Here is a 13,980-nt window from a genome sequence, read left to right as displayed (position 1 = left end):
TGGACAAGACTCCCCTTCCATTCCTGATACAAAAATACACTCCAGATGAAGTAAAGATTTAAGTATAAAAAGAAAATCATAAAAGCACTACAATAAAACATGATGAAATTATTTAATGATCTCAGTGCAGTATAACCCCAAACGTAGAAGCCATAAAACAAAGGATTGATAAATCCAAATATATGAATTTATGTAACACAAAAAAATAAAATAAAATACCATAAACAAAATCAAAAGACATATAAACTGGGAAAGAATAATTATAACACATATCACAAACGAAGGGATGGTTTCCTTAATATGTAAAGAACTCCTACAAACCAATAAGGAAACGACCCACGATGCAATAGAAAAATGAGCAAAACTCAAGAACAGATAAATCACAAAAAGGAAATACTAATTATCCTATGTATGAAAAGCTGCTCAGCTTCACTCATAATAAAAGACACGAACTGAAACTAAAACTAGAAACCATTTTTCACCTGTTTGATAACGTGGGCTGTCGGGAAATGGGCATTCTCACACATTGCTGGTGAGAGGAAAATGGTACAATCTCTACGACAATTTGGCAACATCCATCAAAAAATGCACAAACCTCTGACCCAGAAATTCAACTTCCTAGCACTCCACCCTACAGATATACTTGCACTCGTGGACAATAATGTAAGAACAAGGCCGTTCTCTGAAGCACTGTTTCCAACAGGAAAATACTGAACACTTAAATGTCCAGCTAGTGAGGGCTGTTAAATCATTATGATACATACGTACAATGGAACAAGGCAGCTCCCCTTGCGTGAATAAGTGAAAGAACAAGTACATGCAGCATACTACCAACTGTGTATCACGTATATCAATAACACCAATAAACATATACAGAGAGAGACAGATATAAAAACGCCATGTGCATAAAATAAATCTGAAAATACTTCCAAGAAACCATTTTCACTAATGGCTTATAGAGAGAACTGCAAGGCAAGGCTGGGATAAAGGAACAAGGATGTTTATTTTTCCCTATACCTTTTTTTGACAATTTTGGACTTTGTCTTTTTTGCATGAATTGTTTGCTTGTTTGCTACAATGAATTTTAAATTTTTCATTCATTCATTGAAATATTCGCATTTAGTGAGGTGGAACCCTAATCGTGTGCAAAGTTATGAGTTGGCAGGGGAAGAGGTACAAGATAGCAGCAATCCCTGCCCGGAAGAGCTGACAGACAGAGTGGACCTCGGACCTCTTTGCACTGGCATCATGGGGGAGGGGAGGGGACGTCCTTATCAGAAATAAAGATTCCTGGGCCCCCCCCCCCCCCCCCCGATCGACGGACTTAAGAGTCCCGGAGTGACGCCCAGAAATCTGCATTTATGACGGGATCCCCCTGGGGATTCCGGGACGTGACAAATTTGAAGCCTTCTGAGCCGGCGGGGCAGTCGGCCGGCACAGCGCAGCCCCGGTCGCGCTCTGGGCCAGGGGGTGTCACCCCCGTGAGGTGGACAGCTCTCCCGGAGCACCCGAGACCCAGGACCTCCTACCCTCACCCCGCCGGCCGGGGCCGCCAGCCCAGGCCCGGAGCCCCGCAGCCGGGGGAGCGGCACCGGCGCGATCAGCTGGAGGGGAAAGGGCCGCAGGAGCCGAACGTAGTGGAGAGAAGGGGGCAGGGAACCGGGAGTGAATTACACCGTTTAGGAAAAGGAGGAGGAGGGAAATGATGAGGATAGAAAGCAAATCACGGGGGAAAAAACTGCGACTCCGCCGGGACTCGAACCCGGAACCTTTGAATGCCTTCAGCCTCTAGAAGTCCAATGCGCTATCCATTGCGCCACGGAGCCACCTGTTGGAGCCTCCGCGCATCTGCCATGTTAAGCCAGAGGCAACAGCCCTCCGCCCTTCCCACCGCCCCCTGAGTCGTCCGTCTGTGCCGCCGAGGCCAGGGCACCGCCAGCCCGGGTAGCCGCCACCAAACGTGGGCCGCAGGAGCCCGTCCTCTTCCGGCGGCCACCTCCCAACGAGATCGGCGAGCCCTGCGAGCGAAGGGCGCCTGCGAGTCTGCCGGGTCCGCGCCGGCCGGTGGTCTCCGGCCCACCCAGGCCGCCGTACCGGGCCGCGCAGGACAAATCACGCTCGCACGCTTCCTCCCCGGCGCCCCTGTTGCCCCGAGCGCCCCCGCCTCCCGGGTCTCTCCGGCGGCCCGGTCCCCGGCCCCCGCCCCCCGCCCCGGCGACGCAGGCCCCAGGCCGGCCGTTGCGCCGTTAGGCCGGGCCGGGAACGCCGGGCACTTACGTCGCACCTTTTGGCGGCCGATCCCGAGCGGCGGCCCCTCCCGGGCCCCGGGCTCTTCCCTGGCCGCCCGCAGACAGGCCCCGGCGCCGCGAGCGCGGGCCGGGCGACGTCTGTGTGCGTGCTTGTGCGTGTTTATTTGCGCGGGCTTGGGTAAACGGGGTTTGGGTTGCATTTCGCTCCCCACAGACCCAGAGCCGAATTTCGGAGGTATCCGGGCTCTGGTGGACTGCGGGGGGCGACGCGCCCCGGCTGCAGCATCCTCCGAGAGCTCGGCTCGCCGCCAAGAGCTCGTCCGTGGGCGCCGCGCAGCCGCCCGAGCCCGCGCTCCCGGAGCACGCGGCTGCGTGGCGGCCGCCGGCGGGGGCACCGCGCGCGTGGGGGCGCCGGGAGCGTGCGTGAGCTGGCGCGGGCGCGGGCGGCGGGGGCGCGCGCCCGAGCGGCCGCAGGCGTTCCAGGCGGCGGGCGGAGGATGCGCAGCCAGAAGCTGCTCAGACTGGCGCGGTCGCCAGGAGTCCGAGGAGTGGTTTGGGGGCGGGGGTCTTCAGTGCCCCGGTAATCCCCATCATCGCGACCCCAAGCCACTTGAAATAGACAATCGGAATAAAACCCGCGTGGTTGCCATGCAACCACCGCTGCAAGACAAAACCTCTGGCCTCCCGCTCCAATCAACTTGGCACTTTCCGAGCCCCGCCTACGTGGAAGTTGCGGAGCCACCGCGGGGCACACTTTTCAAGCTGGTGCTCAGCGGCCTTCTGCACCAGGCCAGGGTCAGCCACAGCCCGGGCTGTGGTCCACTCCGTTCCTCCCTGCCTGGCATCGTCAGACGTCAAAGCAAAGTAGCCTCCGTCGGTGATCTAAAGAGGAAAAGGAAGCTCCCGGGAAGATTCTAGTGCAGTAGGGATCTTTACATTCTTATTTAATTCCACAACAATGCTATGAGGCAGGTACTATTGTCCCCTTTATAAAGAAAGAAAACTGCAGCTAAAAGAGGTTAAATAAATTGTGTAGGGACACCTAGTTAATAAGAGTAAAGAACTGTGAAGAATCTGAGATTTTACCCTATTTGCAGGCTAACATAGCTTGTCACAATTTCATGGATGCTCACAGAACACACAAGACTACTAGATCAGAGATGAAAGACTCTTACAGCAAATGCAGTAGCCAGAGTGTCAACATGTTTTTGTTGGTTCCCTGAACCCCAATTCTCATAGGACTGAAGTAGATGGATCCAGATGGATGCTTGCACGCAAAATGGGTTCCATTACAGGAGAGGAATGCTAAGCTTGGGGAACCCACCATTTTATAGCAAGAAGCAAGCACACCTGCTCTTTGTCCCATAGAGAGATGGTCCCTCATCCTTCAAGGGTGCTCCCTGCAAACACAACCCTGAGAAATGGCCTAAACCAGCAAGGTCCTGCATTCTTAGCATGCCCAGAAGAACATGCAAGGATGCTAAGGACCCAGGGTGGATTGCCTCTCCAATCAGTGACAGAGCCTTGATTGCTGCCAGGTCTGTCTGTTTCATTCCACCATAATATAAAGTTACTTGACAACAAGCATTGTTATGTCCCCTTTAAGATTAATGAAATAAAACACATATCTTCATATGCATGGAGGAATTCTCACATGTACAAAATTAGCCCTTAAAATAGAATATCACTTTAAATGGTATTTATTTAAACAAATCTTTATTGAACTCTGCAATGTGCCAGGCACTGGTGGCATCTCAGAGTCTTCACTGGTCCTTGGAGTGGCACATGGCATAACAGAGGAAGAGAAATGCTCAATGCCCGGTTGGCAATACCACGCAGAGGAATTCTGCCTGGGGTCCTGAAGCCAACTCTCAAAGGATGAATCATTGACATGATTAAGTAACAAATCAGACATCTATGTAAAAATTCTGGGACGGGGGAATTGGGAAAGAAACCACGAGCCAAGGAAAGATGTGTATCTCTTTAATTCCACTTAATGAATAAAACAAAGAATTCTAGATATTTGATTCACTAGTTGAGACCCAAACCCCTTGTTTGTGTCATGGAAAACATTACCAAAATACAGGATTACCAGACATTGTGGGAAAATCAGGCTTGTGTGACAAACTCTGTGAGCAATCAGGGTCATGCTTTCTACTCCCCCAGATTAGAAGACTGGGAAAGCCACAACAGAACAGGCACTGTGTGTGTTCTCTGACAATTAATAAGCAGTTTATAGTGAGTCTGGCTGCAAAAGCAGCAATGTTAGCAAGTAAAAGGAACGAAAATGTGTGTTTAGTTACCACCTGAGGAGAAAGATCCAGTTGGCTTTGTCTTCCCCTTTCCTCAAGAGCTGAGTTTTCTCAGGCAGAACACACAGTAAACAGCAGCCATTACACAACCTGAAAGAAGAATTCCTGCAAGTAAAAAAATTACCTGTTCTCTCCTGCCGACAGAGGGAGCCAAAGCACGGACTATAACCACCTGCCAGCAGGCTGATCTCCGCCCCCAGCTGCAATTTCAGTTGCCTGGACAGCAAAACCCTAAATTAAACACTATTTCATTTTGGTGTTTTAAAGTTCAAGTCCATTATGCACCTCTGGGAGTAGGCAATAACACTTTTCATGTTTGTACAGCAGAATTATTTTTAAGTTACTATGTTGTTCTATTTGCAGTGCTTGGAAGGTGCTTCAGCCTTTGCCGGAAGCTGTAGAGATCTACTATATTGTTATATATTTTCACTAGCTTCACTTTGCTCCAGAGGGAGAAGGTCAAGAGTACCAGTTTAATTCAATTCAATGAGTAAGTGGGGACGACACAGCTGAGCCAACTGTGGGAGATAGAGTGGAACTTTAAGACACAATTCAAGGAGACTTTAAATTCCTTGGGAGAAATGTGAACCACAAATATGAAGCAATGAGCAAATAATGCAAGATAGCATATGAAAAAGTGTCAAAATGTGATTGGGCACCCATACCAGTAAAATGTTTTTGAGTTTGCACTCCCAAATAAGCATGCACTACTATATAACTATAAAACATCCCCAAAAAGAAATTTTAAAGGGATGCGATTTTGAAAAAGTCAAGTCTCCGGTAGCAGAGGTTAGGGGCGCAGGCTGTAGAGTCAGACTCCTGTTGTTTGTGTCTTAGCTCCGCCTCTTAGTTGCAAGACATGATCCCTAACTTCTCAGAGCCTTCTTTTCCTCATCTGAAAAATCCTGAAGTTGTTCTGAGAATTACAGGAGTTAATGCTTGCAAGGGTTTTTCTCAGTCCTAGCCCGTGGTAAGTGTGTAACAACTGTTTGCTGTTATCATGAGTAAGCAACTCTCAACAGAGAAATCCCACATCCTGCAAGAACTAACCAAAGTTCAGATAGGCATCAGCTAAATTTGTTGCAAGCAAAGAAACATCGTCCACCTCCCTACCCTACTCCTGCTCAGCTGGGGACATCACGTATGTTCCCAAACAGAACATTCAGCTTTTCATACCGAAAACATCTACCTTCAGCGTCATGGTTTCCTCACAGTCCTTTCCCCAAGAACCTTGGGCGGATTCTTGTTTTCATTTGTCCAATCGCATGGTTTCCCAAAACAAGGGTACGGCCCACCCCTAAAGGATTTATGAAGACTCATCTCTGCCAGTCAAAAGCTACTCTCGGTATTGAAATGATGACCTTTTTCATCCTGAAAAAGCATTCAGTTTCAGCCGGACCAATAAGCAAACTACACTAAATAGCGAGATGGGAAGAGGGGAAGGAAAGAAGGCTTTCCAGGATGAAGACATTTAGACATGAAGGTAGAAGAGAGGAATGAGTGCGTCCTTATGGAAGCAGAGCTGGGGATGAGGGGTCGAACCGTCAGGAGATAAGGTTGGGCAGGTAGGATTGAGGCCTGATGTGGCAAAAGGGTTGGGGGCGGGCTTGATTCAGGAGGAGAAATGTGGATTTAGCGCCATGCACAATGGGCGGCGACTAGTTTCTTTTGGCGAGAGGATGGCTGTGCTTTAGAGCGATTCGTTTAGGGGTGGTGTGCAGGCTGAGTGGAATGGGGCCGAGGGTCAGGGAGACTGTTACATCCCATTTAATTTGTCCTTAGTATTTTCCTACGACTTTGTCTCTTTGGCAAGCAGTGATTGAGGGTCTAGTTAACATACAAGGAAAGAAGACATGTGCCTGGCTCACAGCCTAGTAGAAATGATGACAGGTACACAAGTGTGATGCAAGATAAAGAGGCCTCCAAGTGAGGTAGGTGCAGTGGTATGGGACTGCGGGGGAGAGATTCGTCCTGCGAGGGCGAGTCCTGAGAGGGGGAATGGGGAGGAAGGCTGCATTTGGAAAGGGCTATCTAACCTAGGGCCAATTTAAATGTGAATGCTGGGCAGGGGTTAGCAAACAGACGGGGGGAGGGGGGGAAGGGGATGTGAGGAAGAAGATGGGACAGGCCAGGAAAGTGGCACCGGCTGAACAGACCAATGCACAGTATCTAAAAGGGTCCAGCTAAATGGGCCTTTGTGGCAGCAGGTGTTGCGGGAGAAGGTCACTGGGGTTCAAGTCACTGATGACAAAGTCAGGCCTGACTCAGTTCCTTGGTTCTGTGCCATCAGCCCATTCACAAGAGGACAAGAATCACAGCTGAGGATAGATGAAACATGATCTGGCCCCCAAAGGGAAGGGCTTGGGAAGAGCTGGTTGAAAGTCTCAGACTACTAGGCTGGTGTTCAGAGAAGGGGTCGAGTCACAAAGGGAAACTGAGGCAGAAGCAGGTATATCATGTCTGAGGCAGGCAGCACCAACAGTTCCAGACTACATGGCCAGTTGACTGGGACTGCGGACCAGGCTTCTGTCTAGTAGAGCGCAGGAAGGATGCACAACCGTCCTGTGGGTGGCAGTCACCATCTGCTCTTAAGATGGCTGGACAAAGGCAAGACCTGACTTGGGTCTTCAAAGCTGCACAGGCTTCAAGACTGCAAAAAGCACATTTATTCATTTAAGCGTTGAGCGCAGCTAAGTGTCGCGCTCTCCTCTAGTTCTCTGTGGTGAAGAAGACAGACGCTTTCCTTGCTCCCGTGGACCTTGCAATCTTGACAAAATCAGACAGGAGAACATGGGTGGGTACAGGAAACGCGTTTGACTTGTCAGGAGATAAGGCTGAGAAAGGCCGTGAGGCAAAGATCCCGAAGCACTTCGAATGCAAGGCTGTGTGGCCTAGAGCAGATCGGCCCGTGTCATCTCCTCCAGGAACTGTCCCAGACCTTCTCCTCCAGCCTGGTCTGGTGGTGGAGAGGCCTCCTCTTCTGGGTGTCCCAAAGCACCTTGGAAGCTCTATGGTTTTCTATTTGGTTTTCTGTCTCCTCCCCTAGACTATAAGCATCTTGCCGGGGGAAGGAACTACGTCTTCCTGTGGCTAGCTCACAGGAAGCTCTTTCAGATATTGGTTGAGCAAATGAATGGGTCCTGTAGGCAATAAGGAAGCTACTTGACCACATGCATAGCTTATCTTCTGCATTGGATCAGAAGCTCTTGAAAGCTAAACATCCTTGCTTTCTAGTTTTAGGCAGTTCTCCCCAAGGCGTAGCACGATGCCTAGTATACAGCGGGCACCCCATAAATGTTGCATGAATGACTTTGTGGAAGTAGAAGTTCATCTTCAGTGTCCTAATTCTGCTGAAAATTCTACTGAAAAGTGACCCAGTTTGGGGGAGTGGTCTTGAATTGCACCCCCCGAGACCTACATCTCTTCCTTCCGAGTTCTCACCAAACAAAGGCATTCCCCTGCTCCTGGACCCCACAATGGAAAACCATCCGTTAAAGCTTAACCTCTCTGAATTCTTTAGCAGTTGAGAATAATAAGGAAGTAATAGTGCATAGTGCCAGGCACTATTCTTAGTTTTCTACATATGTGTGAACTCGCTTCATCCTCATAACAACCCTCTAAGGCAGGCAGAGTCATTGCCCCTGTGCCCAGATGGGAAGGCAAACCACAGGGAGAGCAGCAAGACTGGTCCAGGCGCCTGTCCTCAAATTCACAGTTACCCTTCACTCCAGCTGCTTTTCCCAGGAAAGAGATCAGCAGAGAACCAGGGAGCAACTAGGAACAGGCTCGTTAGACCAGTAGTCTTCAAACTCTGCTGCCCACTGAAATCCTGCTGCCTAGGGTTCACCCTAGACCAATTAAATCAGAATTTCCGGGCGTGGCCCCCTGGTGTCAGTATTTTTCTGAACTCCCCAGGTGATTCTCAGATGCAGCCAAGTTCAAGAACCAGTGCTCTCTGCCCTTCCCACTAAAGTGCCGACCAGGTCCCAGGAACCTCAGCCTCACCTGGGAGCTGGTTAGAAATGCAGGGTCTCAGGCCCCACCCCAGACCTGCTGAGTTGGAATCTGTACTTTGCATTAAAGTTTGAGAAGCACTGGTTTGGGGCTTAGATATTCAAACTCATTAGTTCACTTGGACTTCTGTCCTTAGCATTAGGTCCTCAATAGGCAGATGTCAAAACTCCATCAAAAAGCTCAGAATCAATCTGATTTATTGGCCCAAAATATGACCTCAGAGGAAACTGTGCCCTTTTACTTCCCACTGTAACTGGGGAAGAAAAGTTATATTGCTGATGATGTCCAATAGAACCTGGATTGAGTCCATTCCAGCACAGGCAGAAGAATTGCTCCAGGCTGCTTTCCTCCTCCTGAGTCAGACAGCGGGACAGGGCAGAGGACCTCAGTTAGGTGATGACTACACCTGGGCTCCTAAGCTGATTGATAAAGAAAATCCTTCTGGGGCTGGCCTGGTGGCGTAGTGGTTAAGTTCATGCACTCCGCTTTGGCAGCCTGGGGTTCACCAGTTCTGATCCCGGGGGCAGATATACACACCACTCATCAAGCCATGCTGTGGCAGCATCTCAAATACAAAACAGAGGAAGACTGGCACAGATGTTAGCTCAGCGATGGTCTTCCTCAAGCAAAAAAGAGGAAGATTGGCAACAGTTGTTTGCTCAGGGGCCACTCTTCCTCACCAAAAAAGAAAGAAAATCCTCCAGCCAGAGGTATCCAAGCTTGCAGGACCTCAGCTGTTTCCCCATGGTGTGTTTATGACATACACCCACAAATGACATCAACAATCCTTTGTCCCAGTGGAGGTCTTGTTATTTGTCATCAGCTCTCTGATTCTAATTAGTAAACATTATCCATATATTTTAGTTCTTTCATTTATTTGCCATTGCTTTAGAATGCCATTTGCTTCACCATGTCTCCACCAACTTCTTGAAACTGCTTCACATGGTGTGTAAGAGTAAAATTTTTGTAGGCAGTGGTAGTTTTCAAACCCTCATCCACTCCCCTCCCTTGATCGTGTGATCTCACCTTTAAGCCTGAGACCAACTGTCGGCAGGACAGCCTGGCTCATCTCTGCGGCTCAGTGGGAGGAGGAGGAAGAAGGTCTCAGGGAGGAAGGACTGAGCGGGGCAGTGTGGTGTGGTGGGCTTTGGAGGCAGTTGTGTGGCCCTGGGAAATTACTTAACCTCTCTGAACCTATTTTCACACCTCTTGGATGGAGAAAATCATTTCTGCTTCACAGGATTGTCATGAGGATTAACAGCTGCTGACACACACTGACATGACAGTAAGGGATTTAATAGTTATCTATTGCTGCGTCAACAAATGACCCCAGGCCTAAGCAGCTGAAAACAATAAAAATTTATCGTCTCATAGCTTCTGTGGGTCAGGGAGCAACTTAGCTGAGTGGTTCACATTCAGTGTCTCTCAGGAGGTTATTTAGGGCTATAATTATCTGAAGGTCTCACGGGGGCTAGAGGGTCTGTTTCCAAGATGACTCCCTCACAAGGCTGTTGGCAGGAGGCCTCGGTTCCTACCACAGACCTCTCCACGGGGCTGCTGCCCCCACAGTGAGTGATCTAAGAGGGAGAGAGCAAGGCGGAAGCCACAATGTCTTTTATGATCGAGGCTCAGAAGTCACATACCATCAATTCTACCATATTCTATTGGTCACACAGATCAACTGTAATACAGCGTGGGAGACTACACAAGTGTGCAAATACCAGGAGGTGGGAAGATTGGGGTCCATCTTGAAAGTTGGCTTCCACAGCCTTTGTAACATTAGTCCCTGCCCCCCCTTAACATGGCAGCCGTACACTCCCCACTCCTCTCCAATCAACGGATTCTCTGAAAAGGACACAGCTGAAGTGATTCAACTTTGTTCTTCTCTCACTAAATTACTTTGGCTAAGTTAGAAGCTTCCATCTTCATATCAGGCTTACAGTCACGATTCAGAAATTTGGGGCTAGACTCGGAATTTGTCCCAGTTCATCTGAAGGACTCGGAGACCCCCTGGGATGCTCCTTGTTTTACTATTCTTTGGTCCTTGCCCACTTTCCCCTTGAATAATCCATTCTAGCATTTCATTCTATCTTCAGGATGTCAGGTAGACCATCCAGAGCAGAGCAAATATGCTGGCTGAAGTTCCCCTCCTTCTTCTGGAATGTCTGCCTGTGAATACAAACAGTTTACTCATGGATCCCTAACAGTGTGATTGCATAAGTGTGAATCCATTTGTAGAGTGATGGGGTCACCCCATGACTTTCTTCTCATCTCTCCAGTGGCAGACTTTAAAATGCCCAGAAAGGAACGGGCTAGTTAATATCGAGGTCTCTGGCACTAGCAATGGGGAGGCATAAAGAGATCAAGAGAGGGGCCAGCTCTTCCCTCTGTCTCTCTGAGTGATCCTACTTGGTAGCCAAGGGTTTGTTATTTTTAAGCCTGTGGCAAACAATAATAATAAATGGAAGGACCTTCAGGGTATGGACATACCAGATTCCATGCTAAAGCCTTGAATATGACTTACAAAGGTGTTGCACAGATGGATGGGTGGATTAATTCTTCGGCTACAGTATGACCAGGGCTGATACCCAGCTGCTAGTGCCTGTATAGAGTAAGGCCTAGGGTCCATTCCCATTGGTCAGGCCTCCACTTTGCTGGGCTGGCACCCACACTATACCAATCATTAGAGATAGCACCTAGTCTGGGAGAGGAGGGCTCCACGTTGCAAACTGGGTTACAAAGAAATGTTTAGAACCCAACTCAATATGGCTTAATCAAAGGACTGGTTAGAGCCTGATAGGCTGAGAATCTGGAAGGAGCAGGACCTCCTGGGGGCAAAATATCCCTAGGTAGAGAACCACTGCTTGTAGGTGACTTCTTGAGGCTGCACCTGATCCCTCTGCTTACATGCCATTGTTCAGAACTTGGTCACAGAGGCAGCTCTTAGCCACAAAGAGCTGGGAAATGCCATCTTAATTCTGGGCAACCATATGCTCAGCTAAAGATCAGGAGATCTATTAACAGAAAGAAGATGAGATATTGGGAGATAATGCTAGTGCAAGGACTCAGACAAACTGTGGCTGTTTTGTCCTAGACCTCAGCTCCTAGCTACTGGTTAAGGATGGAATAGCCTTAAGTAGGAGGATGTGTGGTCCCAACTGCAGCCAATAGCATCCTGGATCTGTGAGATGGAAACTCTTCCCCCGGGGGCTGAGCCTGCAGCTGAGAAAGTTGAACACTGGGTTCTCACTCATTACCTTTCAACGTGTTGCTTTAACTCAGGTTAGGAGGATGTTTCAAGGCACAGTATTTCCTAGTCACCCTTGGCTGCAGAGATCTGCTTTTTGTTTTTTAGTTCCCATGAGATGGCACCAGTGTAGTTTCTTCCCTCCTTCCTCTCCTTCTCTCCCTGTCTCTCTTCCTCCTTTATTCCCTTTATATGTGTTTATAAGAGGCCTGGATATAGCTACAATCAGGAGACCTAAGACCTGGCCTGGTTCTGCCACTAACTTACGGTAAGCCACTCAACCTTTTTGGCTTCAGTGTCCTCATCTGTAAACTTAGGGGCCAACCAGATGACCCCTGGGCTCTACAATGCTTCGATTCTCCAAAGTCCACAAGACTGCAGGGAGTAGCAGAGAGAGCCCTCCTCTGACGAGTGGCATCAAGACAGCTCCTGGCTGGGTCTCTGTCTGCCAGACTCCCATGCCGTGGAAAGTCCCAGCCTGGCAGATGTCACTTAGATTGCCCCCACTGGCTCCAGATAGGCCTGCTTTGGATGAAGGGCACACTTGTCTTGCTAAATCTGACCAACTCAAATCAGGCCATATGTGCTCATTACAACCTGTCCTTGTGCCAGCCAGATGGATGTGGCTCTCTGGCTCCCAGCTAAAGACTGAAATGGTCCTCATGGTGGCACAGCTGGCTTTGAGAGGTGGTTTTGTTTCATTTGTCACATCCCTACGTCCTGTTTAAATTGTTTCTCTAGTTAAAGCGTATTCATTTTTGTTTGTTCAATAAACACTTCTTGAGCACCTGTTGCTCTGCAGGGCCCCAGGAATACAAAAACAAATAAGTCTCAAACCCTCCCTTTCTAGAGCTAGCACTGAACACGGCCGTCCTGGTTTTCCACAGCCTTTCCTACCTGAAGCCTATGTCTCTCCCCTGCTACGTCGTTCTGCTTGTTCCTCCCGCCTGGCACATCGTCTCTTTTGCTGCGAAGGTTTTGCACGTGGACATGCTCAGCCTGAACAGGGATCCCACCCTGCCATACACACTCACACACATACACACCCATACATGCTCATACATACACTCACACATACACGCCCCAACCCCTTACCTCTCTTGCTGGTCATGGCTTCCTCATTATTCAGGTTTCAGCTTAAATGTTCTGTCTTTAGGGAAACCTTCTCTGATTGTCTTGCCCCAACCCCAGACTAAAGAATGCCCGCCTCTTATATACTCCCATAATACCCTGACTTTCCTTCTCAAAACATCCACCATCTTTTTTCTTTTCCTGAGGAAGATTAGCCCTGAGCCAACATCTGTTACCAATCTTCCTCTTTTTTTGCTTGAAGAAGATTAGCCCTGAGCTAACATCTGTGCCAGTCTTCCTCCATTTTATATGTGGGTTGCCACCATAGCATGGCTGATGAGTGGTATAGGTACGTGCTTGGCATCCCAACCCATGAACCTGGGCCACCAAAGTGGAGCACGCCAAACTTAACCACTACACCACAGGGCCAGGCCCAACATTCACCATCTTGAAACGCCCTCTCCCTCACTGGACTGTGAACTCCCTGGTGGTGCTGAGGAGCCAGCTCTCTCTCTCTCACTGCTGGATCAATTCCCTGCACACAGTAGGCCCTCAATAAATGAAGTATGAATGAATACATGGGTGAATGAAGCTGTGAAAGGGAGAGACCTATAGACAAATATGCTCTGTCAAGTGCTACACCAGAATGTGAGCAAGCCTGGTGGACAGCCCAGTCGAAGGGCCCCTGGCCACTGGGCTAGGGAAAAGATGTGTGGGAAGGCCTCTTGGGAAATTTGTACCTGGTCTTGAAGGAGTAGGGATGAGAAATGTGAAGAGGAAAGAGCAGCCTACATGGAAGAAATAGCGGGAGTAAAGACAAGACAAAAGTAAAGAGAAGGGGCCTCTGGTATTCCCAGGGCCTGGGAAGAAGGTCAGTGGGGCAGACGTGGAGCGTCCAGGGCTGGCAGTAGAAGCTGTGAGCTCCCAGCCTCTGGCCTGTTTTCACTGGAGCGTTGGCCAGCTCCTCCCTTCTGCTCTGCGCCTCCCACCTGCCCTCCACAGCCAGACACCTGCCTGAAGAGTGTTCAGCCTTTCTGCCTCTGGAGTCTGTAAGGCGTCAGGGCACTCCAGAGGGCAGAATCCGCCC

The 13,980-nt window shown here is 49.3% G+C and overlaps 1 non-coding gene across 1 annotated transcript; it reads right to left on the bottom strand.

Moving 5' to 3' along the window:
* Positions 1-1,741: 1,741 nt before the first annotated feature.
* Positions 1,742-1,826, bottom strand: TRNAR-UCU (transfer RNA arginine (anticodon UCU)). The gene is given in 2 exon segments: positions 1,742-1,777; positions 1,790-1,826. It is a non-coding gene; the product is annotated as a tRNA-Arg (tRNA).
* Positions 1,827-13,980: the final 12,154 nt, after the last annotated feature.

This window comes from Equus quagga, chromosome 18, assembly GCF_021613505.1.
Source record: "Equus quagga isolate Etosha38 chromosome 18, UCLA_HA_Equagga_1.0, whole genome shotgun sequence".
Lineage (NCBI taxonomy): Eukaryota > Metazoa > Chordata > Mammalia > Perissodactyla > Equidae > Equus > Equus quagga.
The sequence above is the reverse complement of the archived record's forward strand: the minus strand, read 5'-3'. Positions and strand labels throughout refer to the sequence as shown.